This window comes from Chiloscyllium plagiosum, unplaced genomic scaffold, assembly GCF_037043375.1.
Source record: "Chiloscyllium plagiosum isolate Xiang-an unplaced genomic scaffold, Cpla_swu_hap1 HiC_scaffold_18, whole genome shotgun sequence".
In the NCBI taxonomy this organism is placed as follows: Eukaryota; Metazoa; Chordata; class Chondrichthyes; order Orectolobiformes; family Hemiscylliidae; genus Chiloscyllium; species Chiloscyllium plagiosum.
Genome location: NW_028270156.1, coordinates 41,895,246 through 41,921,425, shown reverse-complemented (window position 1 = coordinate 41,921,425; position 26,180 = coordinate 41,895,246). Strand labels below are relative to the sequence as shown.

General features: G+C 40.3%; 1 protein-coding gene across 11 annotated transcripts in view; it reads left to right on the top strand.

The window, feature by feature from the left end:
- Window positions 1-281: 281 nt before the first annotated feature.
- stk33 (serine/threonine kinase 33) overlaps window positions 282-26,180 on the top strand; it is a 168,508-nt gene continuing 142,609 nt past the window's right edge. For 6 of the 11 annotated variants that reach the window (XM_087996544.1, XM_087996538.1, XM_043705842.2 and 3 more), the window contains exon 1: window positions 289-541. The gene's annotated coding sequence lies outside the window, so the exon portion shown is untranslated. Of the gene's footprint in view, window positions 542-22,794; window positions 22,825-26,180 lie in introns of those variants that run through there. The other 5 variants (XM_087996540.1, XM_043705848.2, XM_087996541.1 and 2 more) reach the window with 3 other exon arrangements.

Sequence of the window (26,180 nt, the reverse complement as noted above, 5' to 3'; positions counted from 1 at the left end):
AGTTGAGTGATGTAAACCATGAAGTATATATTTTGTTATGCTATATAACCTGCTTAATCATGTAAAACGAAAGTTATGGTATTTTGCAAGCTTTGTCTCATTGTCTTATGTGTGATTGACTTCAGTCCATCTTTTAGAATTTACTGATTTAAAGATCAAATTTAAATAAAGTACGTATTTCCCATATCTTTTGAACCCAATTTTTAGATATTGTTATCAAGATTATTCATTCTGTCCACTGTTGCATCACCAATTAGTCTCGTCATGCATCTGTGAAGAATGTGTAGTCACTAAGGTTCCCAGACCCGATGCAAAGTAACTAAACCTTTTATTTTCTTTCTTAAAAAAAGAAGTCCTGGCAGGTATCTCATGTCAGCTAACACCTTCTAAGTTGTCCCAGATGAGGCGCTGAACCACCTGAAAAACACACTTGCCTTAGTGGCAACTCTTTAATCTAAGGCACAGTCACCATTGTCGGATTTGACACGCAGCCTAGACTGATAGTTCTGTTTACTACGAAGGACCTACTTCATTGTAAAAGGTACGGTCTTATTGATGAGATGTTAAACTGATGTTCTTTCAGCTTGTTCAGTTACATGTCAAAATCCTCCTCCACTATTTGAAAAAGTTAAGCAACATTTATCATTTAACTACCACCATGGAAAATTAGACTTTCAGATTGTTGTTTCTTTCAAATCGAGCTCTTCAATGACTGCATAATGCATCAATTTGCTAACATTTATGCCATCTTGAGCATTGATTAAAGATGTGTACTTGATGTTCTCTACCTATTTGATGTAAATACATTGAATGAATTACTCTGTACTTTAACTGAATGTTTAATCAGATTTTCGTCAAATAGATTTGAATAGTTTCTTAATTGTTATTGAGAATAAGCATGTATGTCAGTCCTACCACTAAATAGTTTTCTTGATTAGAGTATTGTGGACCCCATGGAATGTTGACATCACAGAATGCTTACTATGTTGAAGGAGGCCATTTGGCCCATCATACCTACACTGGTTCTATTACCAAGCACCAATCTGCTGCCTTTTCTGCATATCGTTTCTATCTGAATAATCATCCAATGTCCTGTTGAAAGCCTCAGTTGAACTTGCCTCCATGACATTTCCAAGCAGTGCATTCCACTGTCCTAACTACTTGCTGTGTGTAAAAGTTTTATTTCCCATCACCCTTGCTTTGTTTGCACATCATTTTAAATCTATGCGATCCTATTCTTGTACCTTTTTATTAGCAGGAACAGCATCTTCCTATCTACTCTGTTCATCCACACATGATTTTGAAAACCTTTATCAAATCTCATCTCAGCTTTTCTCCAAGATGAATAATCTCAACTTCATTAATCTGTCCTTGTAACTGAATATTCTCAGCTCTTGAACCATTCTTGTAAGTCACACCTGGGCTTTCTCCAATGCATTTTCATCTTTCCTGCAATGTGGCACCCACTACAGTACACAGTACTCTAGCTATGGTCTAACAAGTGCCTTGTACCAGTTCAAGATTAACTCCTTGCTCTTGTACTCCTGTACGCTTAATAATAAAGCTGAGAATACTGATTGTTTTATTAATTGCACTCTCCACCTGTCCTGCCACTTGCAATGATATGTGCACATATGTATCCATGTCTGTCTGCCCCTTCCCACCTTTGAATACCCCCTATTTTATATTGTCTTTCAATGTTCTTCTGATCAAAGCACATCACCTTACACTTCTTTACATTGAACCTCATCTGCCACCTATCCATCTACTTTAATTTATCAAAGTCCTTTTGGAGTTCCACACAGCTCTCTTAACAGTTAGAATTCTTCCAAGTTTAGAATCTTCTGCAGACTCTGAAATTGTCTCCTGTAGACCATTAATATATATCAGGAAAAGCAAGGGTCCCAATATTTACCCTGGGGTACTCCACTACAGATCTTCCCTCAGCCCGAAAAATATCCACTAATTATTATTCTCTGTTTCCTATTACTAAGGTAATTTTTTATTCACGTTATTAAAAAGGAGTAATTATAACTTAAGGCATTTGGCTTCCTAATTGGTTTAGATTGTAGACTTACCTGAAGTATGAGTGCTAGAGTTTCCAGTATCAATGTGAATACAGTTATAGATTAACTTGTAAATTCTTTTCCTTTTTTTTCATTTATGGAATGTTGGCAATGTTGTCAAGGGTAATGTTTGTTGCCCATTGTAAGGTGGTAGTCTGACACCTGGGTCTGTCGCAGTCTATCAGATAGGGAGTTGTAGAGGTGTGACTGACTGATGATGCAGGGATTGCGACATAGATCAAGTGAGGATGTTGTATTACTCAGAGAGTAAATTGTAGATGATCATGTTCCCATCTACCCAGTGCCCTTGTCTTTCTATGTGGGTTTTGAATTTGCTTTTGAAGAAGTTTTGGTGAGTTAATTGATCATCATGCAGATGTTATATGCTATAGTCATGGTGCCTCAGTGGTAGAGAAAGTAAATGTTTAAGGTGGTAGATGGCATGCCAATAAGTGAGATGAATTTTCTTCGGGTTAGACACGCTTGAATGTTTTTAAAGCCGCACCTGTCCATGCTTTGAGCTTATGCTTTGTGAATAGTGTATAGGTTTTGTGAGTGAGTTTCTTGCCCGAGAATTCCCAGCTTATGGATTGCTCCTGGAGTTGCAGTATTTTTGTAACTTGGTTAATTTTCTGATAATGGGATTTATGTTGACTCCCAAGGTATTGCTGATTGAAGATTCAGTGATGGTTATCCATTTGTATCAAGAGAAGATGGTTAGTTTTGCTCTTGTTAGAGATGGTCATTATCTGACACTAGTGTAACCTGAATATTACTTGTAATTTATAAGCTTGTCACATAAATGAAAATAAACTTGAGTCTAGGTGGATTAATAAGGGATGGATCACTATATTGGTGAGAGAGGAGCTTAGATCAGAAAAAAAGTGTGGAATCTGTTTGAGTGGAAATTAAAAACCAGCAAGGGGCAGCAGACATTGGCTGGACTTATTTATAGGATATGAAATAATGGGAGAGCAGTGAGAAGGTATTAATCAAAAAGTGAGAGAAGCATAAAAACTGAAAGAACTGCAGAAGCTGTAAATCATAAACAAAAACAGAAATTGCTGGAAAAGTTCAGATCTGGCAGCTTCTGTGGAGAGAAATCAGAATTAACATTTAGGGTCCACTGAGCTTTCCTCAGAATTTGAGAGAAGCATGTTGCATGGATCACATGGTGACTTCAATCTACATATTAACTGAATAAACCAACTCAGCACTAAATGGGTGGCTCATTGGTTAGCACTGCTGCCTCACAGCACCAATGACCCGGGTTTGATTCCCACCTTGGACGACTGTCTGGAGTTTGCACATTCTTCTCGTGTCTGTGTGGGCTTTCTCCCACAATCTAAAGATGCGCAGGTCAGATGAATTGGCCGTGCTAAATTGCCCATAGTGTTAGGTGCATTAGTCAGGGATAAACATAGGGTATGGGATTGGGTCTGGGTGGGCTACTGTTCAGAGGGTCAGTGTGGACTTGTTGGGCCGAATGGGCCTGTTTTCACACTGTAGGGTATCTAATCTAATCTAAATTTGTAGAGAATGAGTTTCTGGGGTGTGTAAGGGCTAGTTTTCTAGAGGATATGTTAAGAAATTATTGACCTTATAACATAACAGAATCTTTAGGAATGAACGACCAAATATCATAGAATTTTACATTATGTTTGAAAGGGAGGTAGTTCTTTCTGAAGTAATACTTATAAAATGGATGGGAAAATATGAAAGCATGAGGCACAAATTGGTTGAGGTGAATTTGAAAAGTATATTAAAAGGGATATTGCACACAATCAGTTGATAGTTGTTACTAGGCTATTACATAACTTACAGCACCCGTGCATTCCTTGTAAGGTGTAAGAATTTGAAAAGGGTCAGCCAAAGAAGGTTGACAAAGGAAGTTCAGGACTGTTAAGATTAACGGTAAAGGTCCCAAGAGTTGCCAGAAATAGCAACAAATCTGAGGTTTGGGAGTATTTTAAAATGCAGCAAAGGAGGACCAAGCAACTGATGAGGAAAGGAAAAATAGAATATGAATGCAATCTAACAAAAAAAAACCTAAAAATGGGCTGTAAAAGCTTCAGGTATCTAAGAAGGAAATGTTTGGCTAAAACAAATGTGGGTCCATTTCTAGCAGCATCAGGAGAATTTATATTTGAGAGAAATGACATAGAATATAAATGATTAATTACTCTATCTGTTTTCACTGGGAAAAGTACAAGACATCTCACAGAACCAAGTAACTAAAGAGCATGAGGATTTGAAGAAATTTTAATATTAGCAAGAAGATTATTCAGTAGAGATTACTGGGGGTGAAAGCAGATAAATTTCCAGAACCCTATTCCACAGCCCAGTGTTTAAGGAGGGGGCCAGAAATAATCAGTGCATTGGTGTTATTTTGTGGCAGGAATTAATTTATTGGCAAGGATTAATGATTGGCTAATAGATAAAAAACAGAGAGTGGGAGTAAATGAAGTTACTTAAGCCTTGGCAGCCTTTGACTTGTACAGCAAGCATCAGAGCTTGGGGTGCAAGTGTTCACAATATATATCAATGATTTGAATGTGGCAACCAAATGTAATATTTCCAACTTTGTGAATGATATAATCCAAGTAGGAGTGTGTGTTGTGAGGAAACAGGAAGATTTAGACAGGCTTAATGAATGTGCAAGAACATGGCAGATGAAGTATAATGTAGAACAATGTGAATTTGTTCACTTTTTGGTAGGAGAAACAGAGTATTTAGAGTCTTAGACACGTACAGCATGGAAGTAGATCCTTTCGTTCAACTCGTCTATGCCGACCAGATATCCTAAATTAATCCAGTCCCATCTGCCAGTATTTTGCTCAGCTCCCTCTAAACCTGTCCTATTTGTATACAACATTTAAAAGGCATCTGGATGGGTATTTGTACCAGCCTCTACTACCATCTCTGGCAACACATTTCATACATGCACCACCACCTGTGTGAAAAGTTGCCTCTTGGAACCCTTTTACATTGTTCCCCTCTCACATTAAACCTATGCTGTCTAGTTTTGGACTCCTCCAAGCCAGCGAAAAAACTTTGACCCTATCCATGCCACTCATGGCCTTATTAACTTCTATAAGGTCACCCCTCATCCTTCAATGCTCCAGGGAAAACAGCCTCAGCCAATTCAGCCTCTCCCTATAGCTCAAACCCTTTCATCCTGGCACCATCCTTGTAAATCTTTTCTGAACCTTTTAAAGCTTCACAATATCTTTGCTTAAATAGTAAGTGATTGGAAAATATAGGTGAATGAGACACCTTGTCAATAATTCACTGAATTATTCCAAACGTGGCCTAACCAATGTCCTGTGCAACTGAAACATGATCTCCCAACTCCTGAACTCAATACTCTGACCAATAAAGGAAAGCATACCAAACACCTTCTTCACTATCCTGTCTACCTGTGACTCCACTTTCAAGGAGCTATGAACCTGCACTCCAAGGTCTCTTTGTTCAGCCACACTTCCTAGGACCTTACCATTAAGTGTATAAGTCCAGCTAATGTTTGCTTTCCCAAAATGCAGCACCTCACATTTATCTAAATTAAACTCCATCTGCCACTCCTCAACCCATTGGCCCATCTGATCAAGATCCCACGTAATCTGAGGTAACCTTCTTCGCTGTCCACTGCACCTCCAATTTTGGTCTCATCTGCAAACTTACTAACTATACTCCTATCCAAGTCATTTATATAAATGACAAAAAATAGTGGACCCAGTACCGATCCTTCTGGCACTCTGCTGGTCACAGGCCTCCAGTCTGAAAAACAACCCTCCCCCACCACCACCCTCTGCCTTCTACCTTTGAGCCAGTTCTGCAGCCAAATGGCTAGTTTCTCCCTGTATTCCGTGAGATCTAACCTTGTTAACCAGTCTCCAGTGGGGAACCTTGTTGAATGCCTTACTGAAGTCCATATAGATCACGTCCATGGCTCTGCCCTCATCAATCCTCTTTGTTACTTTTAGATTAGATTAGATTAGATTACTTACAGTGTGGAAACAGGCCCTTCGGCCCAACAAGTCCGCACCGACCCGCCAAAGCGCACCCACCCAGACCCATTCCCCAACATTTACCCCTGCACCTAACACTACGGGCAATTTAGCGTTGGCAATTCACCTAACCTGCACGTTTTTGGACTGTGGGAGGAAACCGGAGCACCCGGAGGCAACCCACGCAGACACGGGGAGAATGTGCAAACTCCACACAGTCAGTCGCCTGAGGTGGGAATTGAACCCGGGTCTCTAGTGCTGTGAGGCAGCAGTGCTAACCACTGTGCCACCGTGCCGCCCACTTCTTCAAAAAACTCAATCAAGTTTATGAGACATGATTTCCCACTCTCAAAGCCATGTTGACTATCCCTAATCAGTCCTTCCCTTTTCAAGTACATGTACGTCCTGTCCCTCAGGATTCACTCCAACAACCTGCCCATCACTGACGTTCGGCTCACTAGTCTGTAGTTCCCTGGCTTGTCCTTACCACCATTCTTAAACAGTGGCACCAAGTTAGCCAACCTCCAGTCTTCCGACACCTCACCTGTGACTATCAATGATACAAATATCTTAGCAAGGTGCCCAGCAATCACTTCCCTAATTTTCCACAGATTTTTAGGGTACATCTGATCATGTCCTGGGGATTTATCCACTTTTATGTGTTTCAAGACATCCAGCACTTCCCCTTCTGTAATATGGACATTTTTCAAGATGTCACCATCTATTTCACTACATTCTATATTTTCATGTCCTTTTCCTCAGTAAACGCTGATGCAAAATACTCGTTTAGTATCTCCCCCATCGCCTGCTGTTCCACACAAAGGCCGCCATGCTGATCTTTGAGGGGCCCTATTCTCTCCCCAGTTGTCCTTTTGAACTTGCTCAATCCACTAATCTTTGCCATGTTGTAAGTTTTTTTTCTTTCAGTTTAGTACAATACTTAATTTCTTGGTTAACCGTGATTGGTTTATCCCCTTCCTAGAATCCTTCTTCCTCACTGGGACATATCTTTATTACAAGTTATGAGCTATTTTCTTAAACATCTGCCATTATTTACAAATGATCTTTTCTGCTTAATTTCTTTCCCAGTGCACTCCAGCCAAGTCTGCCTTCATTCCTTTTGTAATTGTCCTTACTTAGGTTTGGAACAGTTGTTTGTGACTCATACTTCTCACCCTCAATCTGAATGCTAAATTGTATCATGTTGTGGTCACTATTTCTTAGGTGAGCTTTTTTTCTCACATAAATGATAAAACCTGCCTCATTAAATGTTACCAGATCCAAAATGGCCTGATTTCTGGTTGGATTCATAGTATGTTTAGATTTTATTATCGCGTGAATTGAGTACAGGAATACAGAAGTAAAATGAAAAGTGTACCGAGTCGTCAATTTCTGGCACCACCTTAGGATACAAAAGACAGGATTAAAAACAGAAGCAGAAATAAAAGAAACAGCCAGAAGAAAGGGACGTATACAGATCTCTCCCTTGGCTCTGCCATCAGTCCTCACTGCCAGAAAAACAAAGCCACAAACTCCATCCCTCAGTCTGCGAACACTCAGGTGCCCCGAGTCCCGCAGGTCATTGCTTCTACTGTTAGGTACCCAGTCCTGGCCATATCCTGGGGCTGTGCCCCTGCTGCTAGAATCATGTTGCCATTTTTTGATGTTATCTTGCCTCCAGTGACATCGTCACTGCCATGAGTCCATGCTGGGCCGATCTTGGCAGTGTAGCTCCTGCTGAAGTTGCCAGGTCCTGAACTGAGTTGAAACTTGATGCTGGGCCCACCACGCTAAAGCAGCCAGTGATTTGTTCTCGCTTACATTGCTGCTGCGTCCTGGGATTGCCGTTTCAGCAAAGGAACCCACCGCTGCTGACTTCCTGGGAAGGAACCACAACCGCTGCTGCTGATTTTCCAATAAGGGGACCAATGCTACCAAAAAAGGAGTAAATATAACACGAGCGAAAGTAAAAGAAAGAGAGAAAGAAGAAAGGCGGATGGAAGCGGATGAGTCTTGTGCTCAGGACCTGGGCATGAATGCTGCGACTCTGGTGCCACCATTTGTTCTAGAAAACAGTCCTGAATCAACTCTACCATGATTTAAACTATTATCTCTGCATCATTAATCTAGTATCTGTCTTACAAATCTAGAAATATAACGACTATGTTATAACATCCATAGGAAGTGTGGCTCAGACCCCCAGCAGCCTGTACCATCCTGAATCCAGCCATTCAACACAACTGATCCTATAGTCTTTAAGCTGTTATGAAGACAGCTTAACTAGAAGTGTTAATTCCTTTTCTCTCTTTACAGATGCTGTTGGACCTGCTGAGCATTTCCAACACTGTTTTTATTCTACAGTCTGAAGCTTTGTTTTTTTTAAAGAAAACCTTTCCATAGTTGTACTTCAGATTACAATTTTTGAGTTGGAAATAACATTTGAACTTGTTGATCTCCATTTGTTTAAAGATCATGTCCTGTTCAAAAACTTATCTATTTCGTTAGGGAAGTTACTAGAAATCAAATAGAGGACAAGAATTCCCAATATCAATCAAAGCGATTTTAAAAAACATACCATTAACTTAACTGAGTTTCCTTTTAATTTTAATTTTTGTTCAGGTCAATCTTTTATTGATTTTCCTTGGCAAGGTGCAGCTGCTTTTCCATAGTAACTAGTTAAAATAATCAGATATATGTGATAAATGGGTTTTGAAAGAGTTAATACTTGATTAAATGCAATAATCACCACTTACTACAATGATGTCACAAAGACTTGGTCAGAGAAAAGGAGAAGCTTTTAGGAGACAGATTGAGACTAGCAATCTCTGTAGTAATATAGATCATTTAGTGTGTTATGGTGGCTCAGTGGTTAGCACTTATGCCACACAGTGCCAGAGAACCAGCCTCAGGTAACTGTCTGTGTGGAGTTTGCCCATTATCCCTGCATCTGTACGGGTTTCCTCCCAGAGTCCAAAGATGTTATGTGGATTGGCCATAGGAAATGCAGGGTTACAGGGACAGGGTAGGGGTGTGTGTCTGGGTGGGGTGCTCTTCAGAGGGTCAGTATGGACTCAATAGGCCAAATGGTTCACACTGTAGGGATTCTATGTTATATGCTATCTGTAAATCTGTTGCAGTAGTGCAATAAATTTTATACTGTTTATTCAATAAAACTCTTGTAGTTAGATAACTGCATTGTATGCGAGATCACTTTGGACTTGAAAGAACCCATGCATAGCAGGATACAGGAGAAAGTAAGTACTAAAGTTTGGCAAGGTCCTTCAACAAAAATAAAGTCACTGTCAGGATATTATAATTTTAGAGTGCTGCAATGTAATTTTCTGTTCTTTAGCATAGTGGGCGGCACGGTGGCACAGTGGTTAGCACTGCTGCCTCACAGCGCCAGAGACCCGGGTTCAATTCCTGCCTCAGGCGACTGACTGTGTGGAGTTTGCACGTTCTCCCCGTGTCTGCGTGGGTTTCCTCCGGGTGCTCCGGTTTCCTCCCACAGTCCAAAGATGTGCAGGTTAGGTGCATTGGCCATGCTAAATTGCCCGTAGTGTTAGGTAAGGGGTATGGTTGGGTTGCGCTTCAGCGGGTCGGTGTGGACTTGTTGGGCTGAAGGGCCTGTTTCCACACTGTAATGTAATCTAATATCACGTGTAACATACATTAAGGGTAGACCAATCTTCTGTGAAAGTAAGGTGAAGAAATGAAATTCGGTATTGGTTCCAATTTGATATAAATTTTAATGGTTTAATGCAAGATTTGAAAGACCGTTGCATTTTTAATTCTAGATAATGATTATTGGTCTTTTTGGATTATGTTCCTTCAATACTTTGCTATATCTGGTTCTTGAGTGAATCAGTTGGACAATGTGTCAAAATTGTTGACTGTATTCTCTTAGTAACAGGATAGAACTTGCCAAAAATAATTATTAATAATTGCCATGTTCTGTGTAAATCTAAGCTTTATATGTCAAACACAGCACTATGTTGACAAGAGTGGAAAAAGAAAATGATGTTACTGTAAGATGATTAACATTTGCTTATAAAGCATTGAATTAATGTTTACAATATGCCAAGAATTACTTAGTTCTTAAGTATGCTTTACATTTCAATTTCTTCTTGTTGTATACAGTGTACATTATTAAATAGAGTCATAGAAATGTGCAGCACAGAAACAGACCCTTCAGTCCAACTTGTCCACGCTGACCAGATGGAGCGGCATGGTGGCTCAGTGGTTAGCACTGCTGCCTCATAGCACCAGGGACCTGGGTTCAATTCCAGACTGTTTGCACATTCTCCCCGTGTCTGCTTGGGTTTCCTCCCACAGTCCAAAGATGTGCAGGTTAGGTGAATTGGTAGTGATAAATTGCCCATAGTGTTCAGGGATGTGTAGGTTAGGTGCATTAGTCAGGAGTAAATATAGGCAAGGGGGAATGGGACTGAGTGGGTTACTCTTTGAAGGGTTGTTGTGGACATGTTGTGCCGAAGGATCTGTCTCCACACCGTTGGGATTCTATGATATCCTAAATTAATCTGGTCCTGATTGCCAGCACTTGACCCATGTCCCTCTAAACACTTCCTGTTCATTAACCTATCCAGATGGCTTTTCAATGTCGTAAATGTACCAGCCTCCACCACTTCCTCTGGCAGCTCATTCCGTACAAACACCACCCTTTCTATGAAAAAGTTGTCCTTTGGTCCCTTTTAAATCTTTCCCTTCTCACCCTAAACCTATGCCCCCTAGTTTGGGACTACCACACCCCAAGGAGAAGACCTTGTCTATTAACCCTATCCATATCCCTCGTGATTTTATAAATCTCTGTAAGGTCACCCCTCAGCCTCTGACGTTCCAGAAAACAGCCCCAGCCTATTCAGCCTCTTCCTATAGCTCAAATTCTCCAACCCTGGCAATATCCTTTTAAATCTTTTCTGAACCCTTTCAAGTTTCAGAACATGGGCTACAAGGGTAGACAGCCTGAGCTGATTTCATTTCTTTCTGTTTGTTGCCAGGCTGTAATAAAGTCAGGAGGTAAAAACAATGACTGCAGATGCTGGAAACCAGATTCTGGATTAAAGTGGTGCTGGAAAAGCACAGCAGTTCAGGCAGCATCCGAGGAGCAGGAAAATCAACATTTCGGGCAAAAGCCCTTCATCAGGAATAGAGGGAGAGTGCCTGCAGGGTGGAGAGATAAATGAGAGGAGGGTGGGAGTGGGGAGAAAGTAGCATAGAGTACAATAGGTGAATGGGGGTGGGGATGGAGGTGATAGGTTAGAGAGGAGGGTGGGAGAAAGTAGCAAAGAGTACAATGGGCGAATGGGGTGGGGATGAAGGTGATAGGTCAGAGAGGAGGGTGCAGTGGATAGGTAGAAAGGAAGATATGCAGGTAGGACAGGTCATGGGGACGGGTGCTGAGGTGGAAGATTGGAGCTGGGGTGAGGTGGGGGAAGGGGAAATGAGGAAACTGGTGAAATCCACATTGATGCCATGGGGTTGAAGTGTTCCGAGGCGGAAGATGAGGCATTCTTCCTCCAGGTGTCGGGTGGTGAGGGAGCGGCGGTGGAGGAGGCCCAGGACCTGCATGTCCTTGGCAGAGTCGGAGGGGGAATTGAAATGTTGGGCCACAGGGTGGTGTGGTTGATTGGTGCGGGTGTCCCAGAGATGTTCACTAAAGCGCTCTGCTAGGAGGCGTCCAGTCTCCCCAATGTAGAGGAGACCGCATTGGGAGCAACAGATACAATAAATGATATTGGTGGATGTGCAGGTAAAACTCTGATGGATGTGGAAGGCTCCTTTGGGGCCTTTGGATGGAGGTGAGTGACGAGATGTGGGCGCAGGTTTTGCAATTCCTGTGGTGGCAGGGGAAGGTGCCAGGACAGGAGGGTGGACCTGACCGGGTAGTCACGGAGGGAATGGTCTTTGTGGAAGGCGGAAAGGGGTGGGGAGGGAAATATATCTCTGGTGGTGGGGTCCATTTGGAGGTGGCGGAAATGTTGTCAGATGATTTGGTTTATGCAAAGGTTGGTAGGGTGGATGGTGAGCACCTTGGGAGGTTCTGTCCTTGTTACGGTTGGAGAGGTGGGGTCTGAGGGCGGAGGTGCAGGATGTGGACGAGATGCGTTGGAGGGCATCTTTAGCCACGTGGGAAGGGAAATTGCGGTCTCTAAAGAAGGAGGCCACTTGGTGTGTTCAGTGGTGGAACTGGTCCTCCTGCGAGCAGATACGGCGGAGGCGGAGGAATTGGGAATATGGGTTTGCATTTTTGCAGGAGGTAGGGTGGGAAGAGATGTAATCCAGGTAGCTGTGGGAGTCGGTGGGTTTGTAAAAAATGTCGGTGTCAAGTCGGTCGTCATTAATGGAGATGGAGAGGTCCAGGAAGGGGAGGGAGGTGTCAGAGATGATCCAGGTAAATTTAAGGTCAGGGTGGAATGTGTTGGAGAAGTTGATGAATTGCTCAACCTCCTCGCGGGAGCATGAGGTGGCGCCAATGCAGTCGTCAGTATAGCGGAGGAAGAGGTGGGGAGTGGTGCCGGTGTAACTACGGAAGATGGGCTATTCTATGTAGCCAACAAAGAGACAGGCATAGCTGGAGCCCATACGGATGCCCATGGCTACCCCTTTGGTCTGGGGGAAGTGGGAGGATTTGAAGGAGAAATTGTTAAGGGTGAGAACCAGTTCAGCCAAATGAATGAGAGTGTCGGTGGAAGGGTACTGTTGGGTACGTCGGGAGAGGAAGAAACGGAGGGCTTGGAGGCCCTGGTCATGGTGGATGAAGGTGTAGAGAGATTGGATATCCATGGTGAAGATAAGGCGTTGGGGGCCGTAGAAACGGAAGTCTTGGAGTAGGTGGAGGGCATGGGTGGTGTCTCGAATGTAGGTGGGGAGTTCTTGAACTGGGGGGATAGGACAGTGTCGAGGTAGGTAGAGATCAGTTCAGTGGGGCAGGAGCATGCTGAGACAATGGGTCGGCCAGGGTGGTCAGGCTTGTGGATCTTGGGAAGGAGGTAGAACCGAGCAGTGTGGGGTTCCCGGACTATGAGGTTGGAAGCTTTGGGTGGGAGATCTCCTGAGGTGATGAGGTTCTGTATGGTCTGGGAGATGATGGTTTGGTGATGGGGGGGGTGGGGTCATGGTCGAGGGGGCTGTAGGTGGAGGTGTCTTCGAGTTGGCGTCTGTCTTCAGCAGTGTAGAGGTCAGTAATAAAGTCAGGAGCTGAGTGGTCCTAGCAGATCCCAAATTTACTAACAATAAACAATTTATTGCTAAGTTCCATTTGCTCACTAATAATTCAACGTTTTAGTGGTGGTGCTGGAAGGTAAAGACCAATTTAACAGGTTCTGTCCTGCCATCAGGAGATTGGCAGCAGTTCAAGTGTAGCAGCATTCTACATGGTAAAAAATTCTATTTATTAAGAAGCCAAACAAGAAGTGAAAAATCACCTAACTTTGACTTTGTTTTGAAAAATACATGAAAATAGACTTCAGATTGACAAAGCTAGAGTCACTGACCATTGACTACCTAATGCCAGAAATCCAGCCTTCCAAGTGGAGATGGAGCCCAGTTCTCAGCACCATTGTTAGGCACCCCCAGGCATCAATCTTAAATTTGGTATAACTTGCTTTAAAAATAGGAACTCCAAAAAAAAAAAATTGGTGAAGAGCTAAATACCATAGTGAAGTACATCTAAAGACTGGCACTGATTTTCTCCTCAAGGCAATGAGCAAACTTTGGATTTGATCTCCAACTCAGATTCCCATTCAATGAAAAGATAATGCAACTAACTTATTCACCAGTGGCCAGTGTTCCTACTCCTGTTTAATTCATCATGATATAATCTCGTCATCTGAACACACATGGGAACTCAATATTTTATCATCTTGGTTGTTTACTGCACATCCAAGTTTGCAGGCATTCACAAATTTAGAAATTATCCTGTTCTCCATCTCTATGTTTTAAATTCATTTCAAGACTTTAGTGATGAAGGATGGGGAGCTCCACTATGTATTTTCCTCCATTCCAGAAAAAGCAATTCTACATGACATTGCATCCTTATTCAACAAAAGGGTGAACCGTGACATTTGTAGGTCAACCTGTGTCATGTCAGTTGGTGCATTGAAACAATAACCTGGGACAAAGTCAACTACTTGAATAAGAATGAGCAAGAAGGAACCACAGCATTGATTTGTTCAGGGCAAAATGTGTTTGACTAACTTGATTGTGTTAAGAGGATAGTTGAGCATATTTGAATGTTATTGTGTATATGGACTCTTGAAAGAGATTTTATAAAATATCATTACAAAAGAGGTAGTAAAATTCAAGTCCATTGGATAAATAGACATTAACAGCAGTGAATGCAACAGAATTGAAGCTTTTTTTCAGACTGGAGGTGTGTGGTGTACAGTTACGTTTCTAAGGTTCTGAATTACGGCTTGCTGTTTTTAATATACATTAACATTGAGGATGCAGAGTATAATTTGGCTGCATTTAAAGGGCATCTAGATGGGTATATGCATAGAAAGGGTTTGGAGGGATATGGGCCAAGTGCTGGCAAGATTAAGTTCGTCTATCTGGTCAGCATGGACAAGTTGGAACGAAGGGTCTGTTTCCATGCTGTACATCTCTGACTCTATGATCCTTCCTAAGGAGGGAAACCAGAATCGCACACTGTATTCCAGAAGTGGCCTAACCAGTGTTCTGTACAGCCACATGACCTCCCAACTCCTATACTTAATGCTCTGACCAATGAAGGAAAGCCTTCTTCACTCTCCTATCTACTTTTGACTCCACTTTCAAGAAGCTATGAACCTGCATTCCAAGGTCTCTTTGTTCAGCAACACTCCTGAAGATGTTGAAGAATCCAAGGTGTAACGTTTAATTCTGTTAGATAAGGACAACTAATGATTTCCTAATAAATTGTTGTCGAGATTTAGATTACAAACTTCTGGATTAGATCTTTTTAAAATAATAACTTAGTAGTGCCCTTCGAAAAGAAAGGACAGAGGGCCTAGGAAAAAGAGGAATTTAATAGAAGAAGGATGCTTTATTTTAAAGACTGCATTTGACACCCAAGACATGCTTTTAAAAGAGCAATTAAAAGCTGGCAAACACAATGAAGAAATTTGAATGAAAGTATCTCTTGGTAAGTATAAAATGTGTCAAGCAAAGTGGAATTTCTTTTGTCAATTTATTTTAAAATTAGCTTTTTTTCATTGTATGTGAATAATGTAGAATTAGTGAGCTTACATAGTTGACAGTTGGTGTCAGTAAACACTTTGTATTTTAAATTGTAGTATGGCATTCCCAATTATATCATATTCATTTGAGTTTTTGTTCGGGTAAACATGACTATTAATATTTAACATGCATCATTTGACTTTTTAATGCCTGAAAGTGAATTTTAAAATGAACAAATATATTGACTGAAAATGGTGTAATCACCTGACCAGCCACGCTCAATAAGCCATCAGTAAAGAAGAAACAAAAACAGAATTTGTAGTAAAAGCTCAGCAGGTCTGGCAACATCTGTGGAGAGAAATCAAAGTTACATTTTAGGTTGAGTGACCCTTTCTCAGAATACCTCTGGGACATCTGCACCAACCAACCCAACCGCCCTGTGGCTGAACACTTTAACTCCCCCTCCCACTCTGCCAAGGACATGCAGGTCCTTGGTCTCCTCCATCGCCAGACCATGGCCACACGACGCCTGGAAGAAGAGCCTAGGAACCCTCCAACCACAAGGGATGAATGCAGATTTCTTCAGCTTCCTCATTTCCCCTCCGCCCACCTTATCTCAGTCCCAACCCTCGGACTCAGCACCGCCTTCTTGACCTGCAATCTTCTTCCCGACCTCTCCGCCCCCACCCCCTCCCCGGCCCATCACCCTCACCTTAACCTCCTTCCATCTATCGCATTTCCAACGCCCCTCCCCCAAGTCCCTCCTCCCTACCTTTTATCTTAACCTGCTTAGCAGACCCTCCTCATTCCTGAAGAAGGGCTTATGCCTGAAACATCGATTCTCCTGCTCCTTGGATGCTGCCTGACCTGCTGCGCTTTTCCAGCAACACACCTTTGAGCTCTGATCTCCAGCATCTGCAGTCCTCACTTTCTCCAAGGATCATTCTGAGTCAGAACAAGGGTTGTTATAAAAGGCACTACAATTCTAATCTGTTTTTATGTACTTTTCCTAAGTTACACATTGTGATGAATATTGCCTGAAGATTAAAATTGGAAAAGAAACTATGCCAGACACCGGAATGCATAAAGGAACTATATTTCAGACACCAGCTTTTAAACAAAACTGAGAGTCAAAGACTTATACACTGATAATAGGAAGAAGCTAGAAGTCTCTCTCTCTCTCTCTCTCTCTCTCCCCCCCCCCCCCCCCCCCCCCACCTGCCTTTACCATCAGCATCAAAAACCAACAACTGTTAAGATAAATCATTTGCTCGGGATTCCATACCTTCAAACTCTATTACTGCAGAATGAAGTAGCATTTTAAAAAATTCTTCAACAGGATGTGGGCATTGCTGACTAAGCCAGCATTTTTTTACTCATCCTTCATTGCCCCAAGGTGTGGTGTCTGGAATTGCATGTAGGCCAGACCAGGGAACACAACAAATTTCCTTTCCTAAAGGTTGTTAATGAACCAGGTGGGTTTGTTGAGCTTTTATTCTGGATTGGTTTTATTGAATGCAAATTTCATTGTCTGCTATGGTGATATTTAAACATTACCCTGACACCACTGCCTCCCCAGTTGAACACTTTAAAATATATTTTATTCATAAAAAATCTTAATATACATAGTCAGTTGAAGCAGTTCCATTTTGTACAGTCTGTACAGAACAAACAAACAAACATTGGAGTTTGACTTTCCCTACAGTTCCAACCAACAAGCCAGGGCATTTTTCACTTATGCAAGATAATATTTCCATGTATTTTAGACACTGGGAGGGTCTGAAAACTGAACGGAGTCCCATTGTACTTTGGCTGGGAGATGTTAGATGGCAGTCTTTCCCCACTGTGTGTCAGCGGCAGCTGGCCCACACTTTTACGTGTCCCTCAGCAACTAGTCCTGGACTTTGGAATGTGGCAGTCTGCAACACTCGGTCAAGGAAAAAGTGAGGACTGCAGATGCTGGAGAAGTCAAAGTCAAAACGTGTGGCGTTGGAAAAGTACAGCAGGTCAGGCAGCATTTGAAGAACAGGAGAGTCCACAGTTCGGGCAGATGCCCTTCATCAGGAATGGATCAAGGTCAACTCCTTCTCTGGAAGACCCACAAGCTTGGGAGAGACCAAAGAGCATCTTTCATTGAGCTGATGATCCTCCAGGTGCTGTCGATGTTTGTCTCAGTGTGCGTCTCAGACAGCACAGAGTCCTGTGTCAAGGTGCTGCTTGGGATGAACCTCAACAAAAACCACTGCATCTCTTGCAGAAGCACATTCCAGAAGATTTAAAATTTTAATGCCTCAAGTGTTCTTAAAAACTTAAAACTTCAATTGCCTTTATCTTCCTGTATGTATTAGACATACTTCCAACCCCTTTTGTTAGATGTCTGTATCTGATGCCATGATTTTATTTTTTCAGTGAAATTCCTCCTTACACACACAAACCTTATAATTTGGTTGCTTCTTCGTTATGACCTAATTACTTACATTTAAATGGAAGCGTGATAGCTTTATCTTTAGAACACAAAGTAAGACCGAGTGAGAGGAGGTCAAAAAGAATGGCAGCGATTATACCCATCCACCCCGGTCATCATACTTTTTATACTTCAAATTATCCTGTGTGGTCTTAAATCTGTACTGTAACAGGTAAACATAGTATGGGTAAAGGGGCTTTTTAGAAGGTTTTTCAAGATGGGAAACAGGGGTCACTAAGTTCTTTCGGGAATGATTGTCAGAGGAGAGAGTTTTGATTGAACAACTGACTTCCTCCTGGTGAAACAGTTCGGGAACATGCAGAAATCATGCAATGTACAGACAGGAAGTCACGGCTGGATGACATCATTGCAATAGAAAGAAGTGAAATCATGGAAAAGGTTTGAAATGAGGATTTAAGCTGATTTGCAAAACTCCTCTTTTTGAATTTCTGCTTTAATAATTATGTTTGTATTATTGAGAGGATGTCACCAATGCAAAGAAGTTTATAACAAAAAGGTTGCCATGTACTTGAGCGTTTTTATATATTCTTGATCATTAAACCAAGAGACATGGACTTCAATACATCCTTGTTTCCAAACACCCTTCTTTTAGGAGATCAAACACAAATTCTACAAATTAGGCCAACCAAAAGCTGAACAAGCAATTTATCTTTTATGTGACTTCGTTTACCATGGCAATTAATAGAATTAACGAGTTAAATGCTAAATTGAGAGTTTACAAAGAGCTGTACTGTAATATATCTTGAGTTTGTTAATGCTGATGTCTCTAGTCGAGCACATTGTTAATACTACATTCTCTAAGAGATTGTAATTAATTTGTGGAGAAAACTGAATAATACAAAACTCAATGTCCATAATACACATTTAAAATAAGGCATTCTTTCTACATAGAAAATGTGTAGGGTTGGTAAACAAACAGGTAATTTCAAAGAATGATGGAGAGATTATCAATTGTGAATTACTGATCATATTGCCAACTTCTGCTATATGTAAGTGGGCAATAGGGGTGCCCAATAGAAAGATCTGCATATATAAAAGTAAATACAAAATTGTAGCAGGGAGTCTTTAAGCCTGGCATATGTCAGATCAAAGTATCAAAACAGTATGAAGCAGAATCTCAACCATAAAAGCTGCAAATGTTTTTGAATCATTTAAATGTTTACCTCTAAACACTAGATGTTGCTGGCCTGACTCTGACAGAAGCTTTTAGATTTTTCCTTTATTTTCTTCTATTTTTTAAAAGAAAATATATTTTCCATCATTAGCAATATGTATGGAGCAAAGTTAGAGTGACAAGTTGATAACTATGGTTGAATGATGATACAGTTTGATATTGTTTTAAGCTGCGAACTGTCTGAGTATTGCTTTTCATTTTGAGGTCCAGCAGAAAGGAAAAAGATGAGAACCACGGCAGGAAGGGGTGGTGTGTTGTGGGAAGAATGAGTAATGTTGCCAGAAGAACAATTAATCAAACTGTATTACAACACATCATAAGCATAGAAACTATTCTTGAGCTTAAGGTGTAAAGACCTAGCCAGAGATTGGAAACGGGAGGCCAAGCAATTGATTTTCTTCCCTAACCCAAGATAGCTGAGGCTAATGATAGCATTGTACCTCTGGTGCAGCTGGCTGAACTAACTTAGTCTGAGTAGAGGGAGTTACACATCAGATATTCCTGATCTATCTGGCTTGGTTTGTTTTCAGATTTATACAGATTGTATCCAGAGGAAGCCCTTGTTTTTAGTTGTGTAGTTCTGGATGTGGTCACATGGTGAAATGTGCAATCAAATATCTAGCAATCAAATCTCCAGGAATACGTCAAACTAGAATTGTAAGATTGTGTTCCTGTATGACCTGTGCATGTTGTCGTCTTACATTTTGGAAACTACACTGAAAAGCCTTTTAATCATCTAAGCCAATATTTTACATGACAAACAGAAATTAATGTAATTCATTGCACAATTTGCTTAATTTCAAGTTACTCTAATTTAGAAAATGCAGCTTTGATTCATGTTGTGAGCTGAAGTTACTTTATAAATCCTTAAAATGACTGAAAATAATCCTTGGGAATGGGATCTTGCTATCTTACTCATGTTGTTTCAGTTCAAATTGCCACAGACTGACTTGTTTAGGGAGCAATGGATATATGAAGCTGACCTCTGCCTCAGCTTCTTGTGTTGAAGATTACCTCATTTAGCTGCCAATCAAAGCTATGAATCTGTATGAGAAACATCCCCTTTTAGTGTGAAGCTATAGCAACTGTATTTTCTGTTTAGCTATGCAACCACCTCACAACCCCCATACTGGGTTTTATTAAATTAATGTATTTCTGACAATGAAAGTGGGAATGTGTTCAATAGTATGCATTATCTCCAAAATTAATGAAAATACACATATCTAAGATGGTGTATTGGTCTGGTATTTCAACTTGTTAGTTTTAAATATTCCATAAAACTTGTATCTTTCTCCAGGAATTGCTGCCTTATGAGCCAATTCTAACTTCATTGCAGCAACATTACATAAATTAAAATCTCTTACAAACCAAGTCGATAAATAGCTCAGTTAAACCAGGGTTCCAGTGGACTGATTACAGCCTTTAAGTATTAATGCTGGCACAGTCTGTAATGTTTAGTTTCTCATGACCTCATCTCGTTAGGTAAATGTTACAGCTATGTGGTTTAAGTAGGCAATTTTTGGGTTTTATCCACGAGTTAGGGTTTTTTGAAAAAAAATCTAGCATGTGGACAGAGTGGTTTTTGGACTTGTCCATGATTTCTCCAGGTCAACTCTCAATGTAATTTGGTTTGTGTTAACTTCTTGTGAAACACTCTGAGTGATATTCCAAGTAAAAAGTGTGATCATGCGTTCTAATAAACACTCTGAGTGATATTAACAACCACACTATTGGAAGGATTTTGATAGGACGCAACACTGACTAGGATGCTGCTTGATGTAAGGAAGTACAAATAAAAAGAGACTGAAAAATTGCGCATTTAGTTGTTGCTACAATGAGCCAATACAGCACTTTTTTTTAATTCTGAAAAGATTGATAGGGTAGCTAGCAGACTATCTCTCGTGCTTTCAGACCCAGGGCTAAAGGATTTAGTTTGATTTAGGATTAGATTAGATTACATTAGATTAGATTACATTACGTCTGATTCTAATTTCCTGGTCCTAACCTCCACCTCTTCACTAATGGATGTGCAATTGCTCCACATTTCCACTGCATTGGGCAGGTTGAGGGCTCTCCACTTCTTCCTTGAACAGAGGCCTGAGCAGTTCCTATCCAACACCACCTTTGTTTGCCTGGCTCAGCTTGTTCTCACTTTGAACAATTTCTCTTGTAACGCATCTCATTTTTTCCAAGTAAAAAGTGTCATCATGCGTTCTAATTAAGCCTTGTTGAGATATGAGGAACATTCCTTCTTCCAATCCAATCCAATTTGGGTTCCCTCCCACAATTTGTTCTTGACAAATTGATGGCTCCATTGATTCTAATTTCTGTTCTCATCCAGAACTGGAAATTGCTTCCAATTTCCATTCTCCTCTCACCTTCAACAGATCTTTTTCTGACTGTTCCCTTTCTTGACTTTATCTGTATCCATTCTGGGAATAGGCTGTCTACCACTATCCACTACAAACCTACCTATTCCCACATTAATGTCAACTATGCTTCACATTTTTCTTCCTTTAAGGTCTCCTTTCCATTCTAGTTTCCTATCTCTGCCACATCTGGTCCGATGATGCTAACTTCTGCAAGGGTGCTTCTGACATGTCTTCCTTTTTCCTCAACCAAAGATTTGCTCCCCATCATTGTTGACAGGGACCTCAGCTGTGTCTTATAGATTTCCAACACATCTTTTCCCCTCCTCCCCCACCCCACAAAAGGGGCTTCTGCTTGTCCTCCTTTCTCACACCACCAGCCTCAATGTTCAAAAGAACTTTCTCCACTACGTCCAGTAGAATGCCAACACCCATTTATCTTCCCCTCCCTGTTAGAATTTGGCAGGCACTGATTTCTTGCACAACTCCATCACTCCCAACACCAACTCTCAATTGTGGCAGCTTTCCAATCAAAGTTGTAGCACTTGCTCTATTGCCTCTTCCTTCTTCACTGGCCAAGACACTAAATACACTTTTCAGAGTCAAAAAGTGTGGCGATGAAGCAACAATTTACATGCGTTTTTTTAAAAACATCTAGTGTGCTATGTTCATTGCTCAGAGTGTGGTTTTCTCTACATTGGCAAGAGTGAATGAAAACTGGGTCACCACTTTGCTGAAAACCTATATTCAGTCTGCAAGCATGACCCTGCTCTTCTGGTTGATTGCCATTGCAATGCACCATTTTGGTTTTGTGCCATCGGCACTGTCCTGGGCTTGCTCGTTCTAGTGAAACCCAACACAAGATGGAGGAACAGCATTTTATTTTCAATTTAGCAATATGTAGCCTTCAGGGCTCAACTTTAAGTTCAACAACTTCATACAATGAACTCTTAGTTCCATTTTGATTACTTCCCACTCCCCCACCTACCAACCACAATATCTTGCATCAACTTGCTGTCAGTATAGGTGACTTTTATTTTTAATACTTGCTAAACACATCGGCTCTTAATGTTCATCTCTTCCCTACGACCATAAGCACTCCCTTGAACTTTTGTTCAAGGGGTAAGGACTGTGTCTTTTTAAATGTAGACTGAATTGTGAAAGTTGTTTTAAAACCAGGATTTGAAGGGTGTCTATCTGTTTTGAAAATAAGTAACCTAACTTGCATTGCAGGCATTCTGTAGACCATATTTGAACAAGCAGCAATTGTGTTGCAGATGATTTGGAGCTGAGTAGGTGCTGGGAGCTAAAATGCAGCTTTTGCTGTCAACAAGAAGTTGATTGGTCTATGGAATAGTGACCAATACTTGATTACAGAGACCTTTTGCCTGCCAACAACTGTGTGATTGGTTCTCAGGTTAATGAATAGCATGGAGCTGAGAACAAAGTGTTAGAGAGAGAGAAATGTTCAGAACTTCCCCAGCTTAGTAATGGTCTCCTTGTGTCTGCAGTCAAAGTTCACTGTAAACCTGCTGAACACCAGGTAATCTTTCTTGCAACGATTATAAGCTGTGACTTCTAACTGATTAGTCAAAAACTTTTAGAAAGGAATCCGTCACCTCATGTCTCTTATCAACCAGTGGAAGAACCTGGAGAAAGCTGACTAAAGTAACATACTGGCTAGCAAAAGAATTATAAATATGATCTCATCAACAGAACCTGGAAACAGACTACTGAATTTATAATTTTTTCTCCTCTGCCCAGTAGCCTATTTTCCCAGCCTGCTGATCAGTGTATAAAGGAAGCTTCTAAGAGGATTCAAGGACTAATTGGAAGTATTAAGTACAGATTGTTTATAACGCTCTTACCTAAAGCTAAAGCATTACTTGTAATAAATAGTCATTCTTGTTCAGTACAGAACCAGTGTTTGAAAATCAGATAAATTAGGAGCTTTGAGTATTTCTAGTATTTTCTCTTCTTTGTTTCAAATTTCTACATTTGCAGTATTTTGCTTTTGCAATAACAGAAATTTTCTTATGTTTTAGAGATGAAGAAGGAATCTATTCAAAATGTGATTTTGCTTATTTTTTGTTTGTTTTTAACCATGGAAGAATCAGGATAGTTGAGGGGAAATTCAGCTGCACCGAACTGATGGTAAACCTCGTTTTGGTGTTCTTTATGAGCATTGATGAAATTGAAGAAGCTAATCCTTTTCTCAGTATTTGCTTTCAATGAATTTCAATGCAGTTCAATACATCAATTGTGACACACTTTCCTGATAATAGGAGGTAGAGAAAAATGGATTTCTATTTTGACTGTTTAATTGGTTATTCTATAATTCACAGGTTTTTAGGGATTAAACTGTATCATTGTTTAAAAAGAGCGAGTTGTGCATTTATCATGGAATTCGACCCTTTATGGCAGTTAATAGCTAGTGTATCATTTGCAACTTTGCCAAATGCTACTTGATTTAAGACATTTCAGACAGATTATGTCTGAATTCCAAGCAAGGTTTCTAAGAAAGCTATTTAACGTAATGAATCACTGTGGCCTTTAAATGTGTAATTTACGTTGCCAAAGCATTTTGCAGATACAGGCTGTTTGTGGGTGATAATGATTTACTTCAAATTCTTAATTTCTTGGTCAAGGTTATGTCACTACTTGAAAGCAATGTGCAACGCAGATCTGAAGTTTCAAAGGAAAATCAGTACTAAACTACAATGTTCACCTGCTGTTTTTGTTACTTATTCCCTTTACTAGAAAAGCAATCCAAAATCTGTGCTGAGCAAATTGCAGGAGGTGGCAGATGCTTTAGATTTTTGAACCAAAACCATCACGACATTCGGTTTAACATATAGTTGGTAAAGTTTGAGCAAGTAGCCACAATATCATTGAATATTTCTTTAAATTAGAATAATATAAACACTGCAGTTTTTAGAAGAGGCATTTAAACGAGTAGCTGAATACATTGAATATGCAAAATGTCTTTGACTTTGAATTGTGATTCATAACACAGGAAACAGTTTTGAGAATTTCAGATGCACTTAGCTGAAGTGAATAATACAAATTAGTGTGATTGACAAGAAAGATCTGTCGAAAATAAATAAATTGAAGCAATTATTAGCAAGTTTTAGGGCTCTCAGCATGCATGATCCAGTATTAAAACTAACATCATGGCGACAATTATCAATGTTGTGGTCTTTCTCGGCTTGATGTACTGTGATGGCTCTAGCCTAAGTGTAATTAGTTTATTATCCTAATGGATTGAAATTAATGTTAATTATGATTGTGCTTGTTTGTGCAATCTAAATGGAGTATTTAGAATGAGTGTATTTATGGTGCAACTCACATTTTGAAATGAAATATGTATTTTTGAGTTAAAGAATAATTATTTAATGTGATGTCTATTTTCTGATCACTGTCAGTGCAGCTTTGTAATTACCTGACAAATTATTTTGTTTTCAGCTTTGAGTGCAATTCCCATTTAATGCTTAGCTTGTAATATACTCAATCTGGTTAAATCAAAGCAGCCTCATTTGTTAGTTAATACTGGGATTCAAGCTCATTACTATGTGCTTGGTAATTAGATTTCTACATGCTGAGTCAGTTGAACTAATGATAATTAATGAGAAACCCAATGTATGGACACATTTATCCATTTTCTTTGAATAGTTAATATTGTGCACAAAGCAGAAGTGCTATTCACCCAGGTATGCCTAAAGCTAGGCCATACATTTTTACAAATATTACCATTAAGCTGTTGGATGTATATACCTTTTCACTCTCACTTTCAGCATCAGGTTATTCGTTTGACAGTATCTGTGAAAAAACATCTGTGAAACTTGTGAATAAGACCACTTTGTATGTACTTGTGCGTGTCTTTTAGACCAGGTAGGGAAGATTTTCTCTTTATCACGTTTTTAGTTACTCCTCTTCACTGATATCTTTCTAAATTACACATTGCCTTTTTGAGCTAGAACTTCTTTGTAGCTGCCATCAATGCTGTGCTGTCTGTGGGGTAGAATCTTCAGCATTGAAAACTAGAATGAGTCAGATTTTCAAGTTCAGTGCACCAGTGAGATGTCCATGTTGTCATTTATCATTACATAGAACATTCGTAGTAGTTAAACATAATCGTACTACATGTAAGTGGGTTTCTGTTTTGTTCAGCTCTTCATGACCAAATATTTATGAAAAAAAAACATTTGGCATCCATCCTTTAATTTACATTCTCAATTTGTTATTATCATGTCAACCTGAGTTACTAGTTTGATTGTTACCTTAACAGTTTGTAGCCTCTGCTGGATGAAAGCAAATTTGGTTGTCATAATACAACAAATTCAAGCTAAGGGGCAACAGTATATTTTATCATACACCACACTTCCAGCTAGCTGTGCTGAAGGGTTTAGTAGTTTCATGAAAATTTTGTTAAAATGAAAATCAAGATGCTGGAAATTTACAGCAAGTCTGTCAACACTGAAAAGAAAATAATGATAAACAAAACATAGGCACTGGAGTAGCCCATATGAATTGTTGAGCTTGCTCCTTTCCTGCCTAATCTCAATCCCAATATCCCTGAGAAGACAAAACTCCACCTACCCGTCTTAAATATTTTCAGTAGTAGAACATAGGAACAGGAGTAGGCAATTTAGCCTGTTCCACCATTCAATGAGATTATGGCTGATCTGTGGCCTAACTCCATAAATCTGCCTTTGACCCATATTCCTTAATACCTTTGTTAGGCAAATATTTATTTATCTCAGGTTTAAAGTTAACAACTGATCCAGCATCCACTGCTGTTGCGGAAGAAAATTTCAAACCTCTGCTACCTTTTTTTTGTGTAGAAGTGCTTCCTACATCTCCTGAATGATCTAGTCCCAATTCTCAGACTATGCTCCC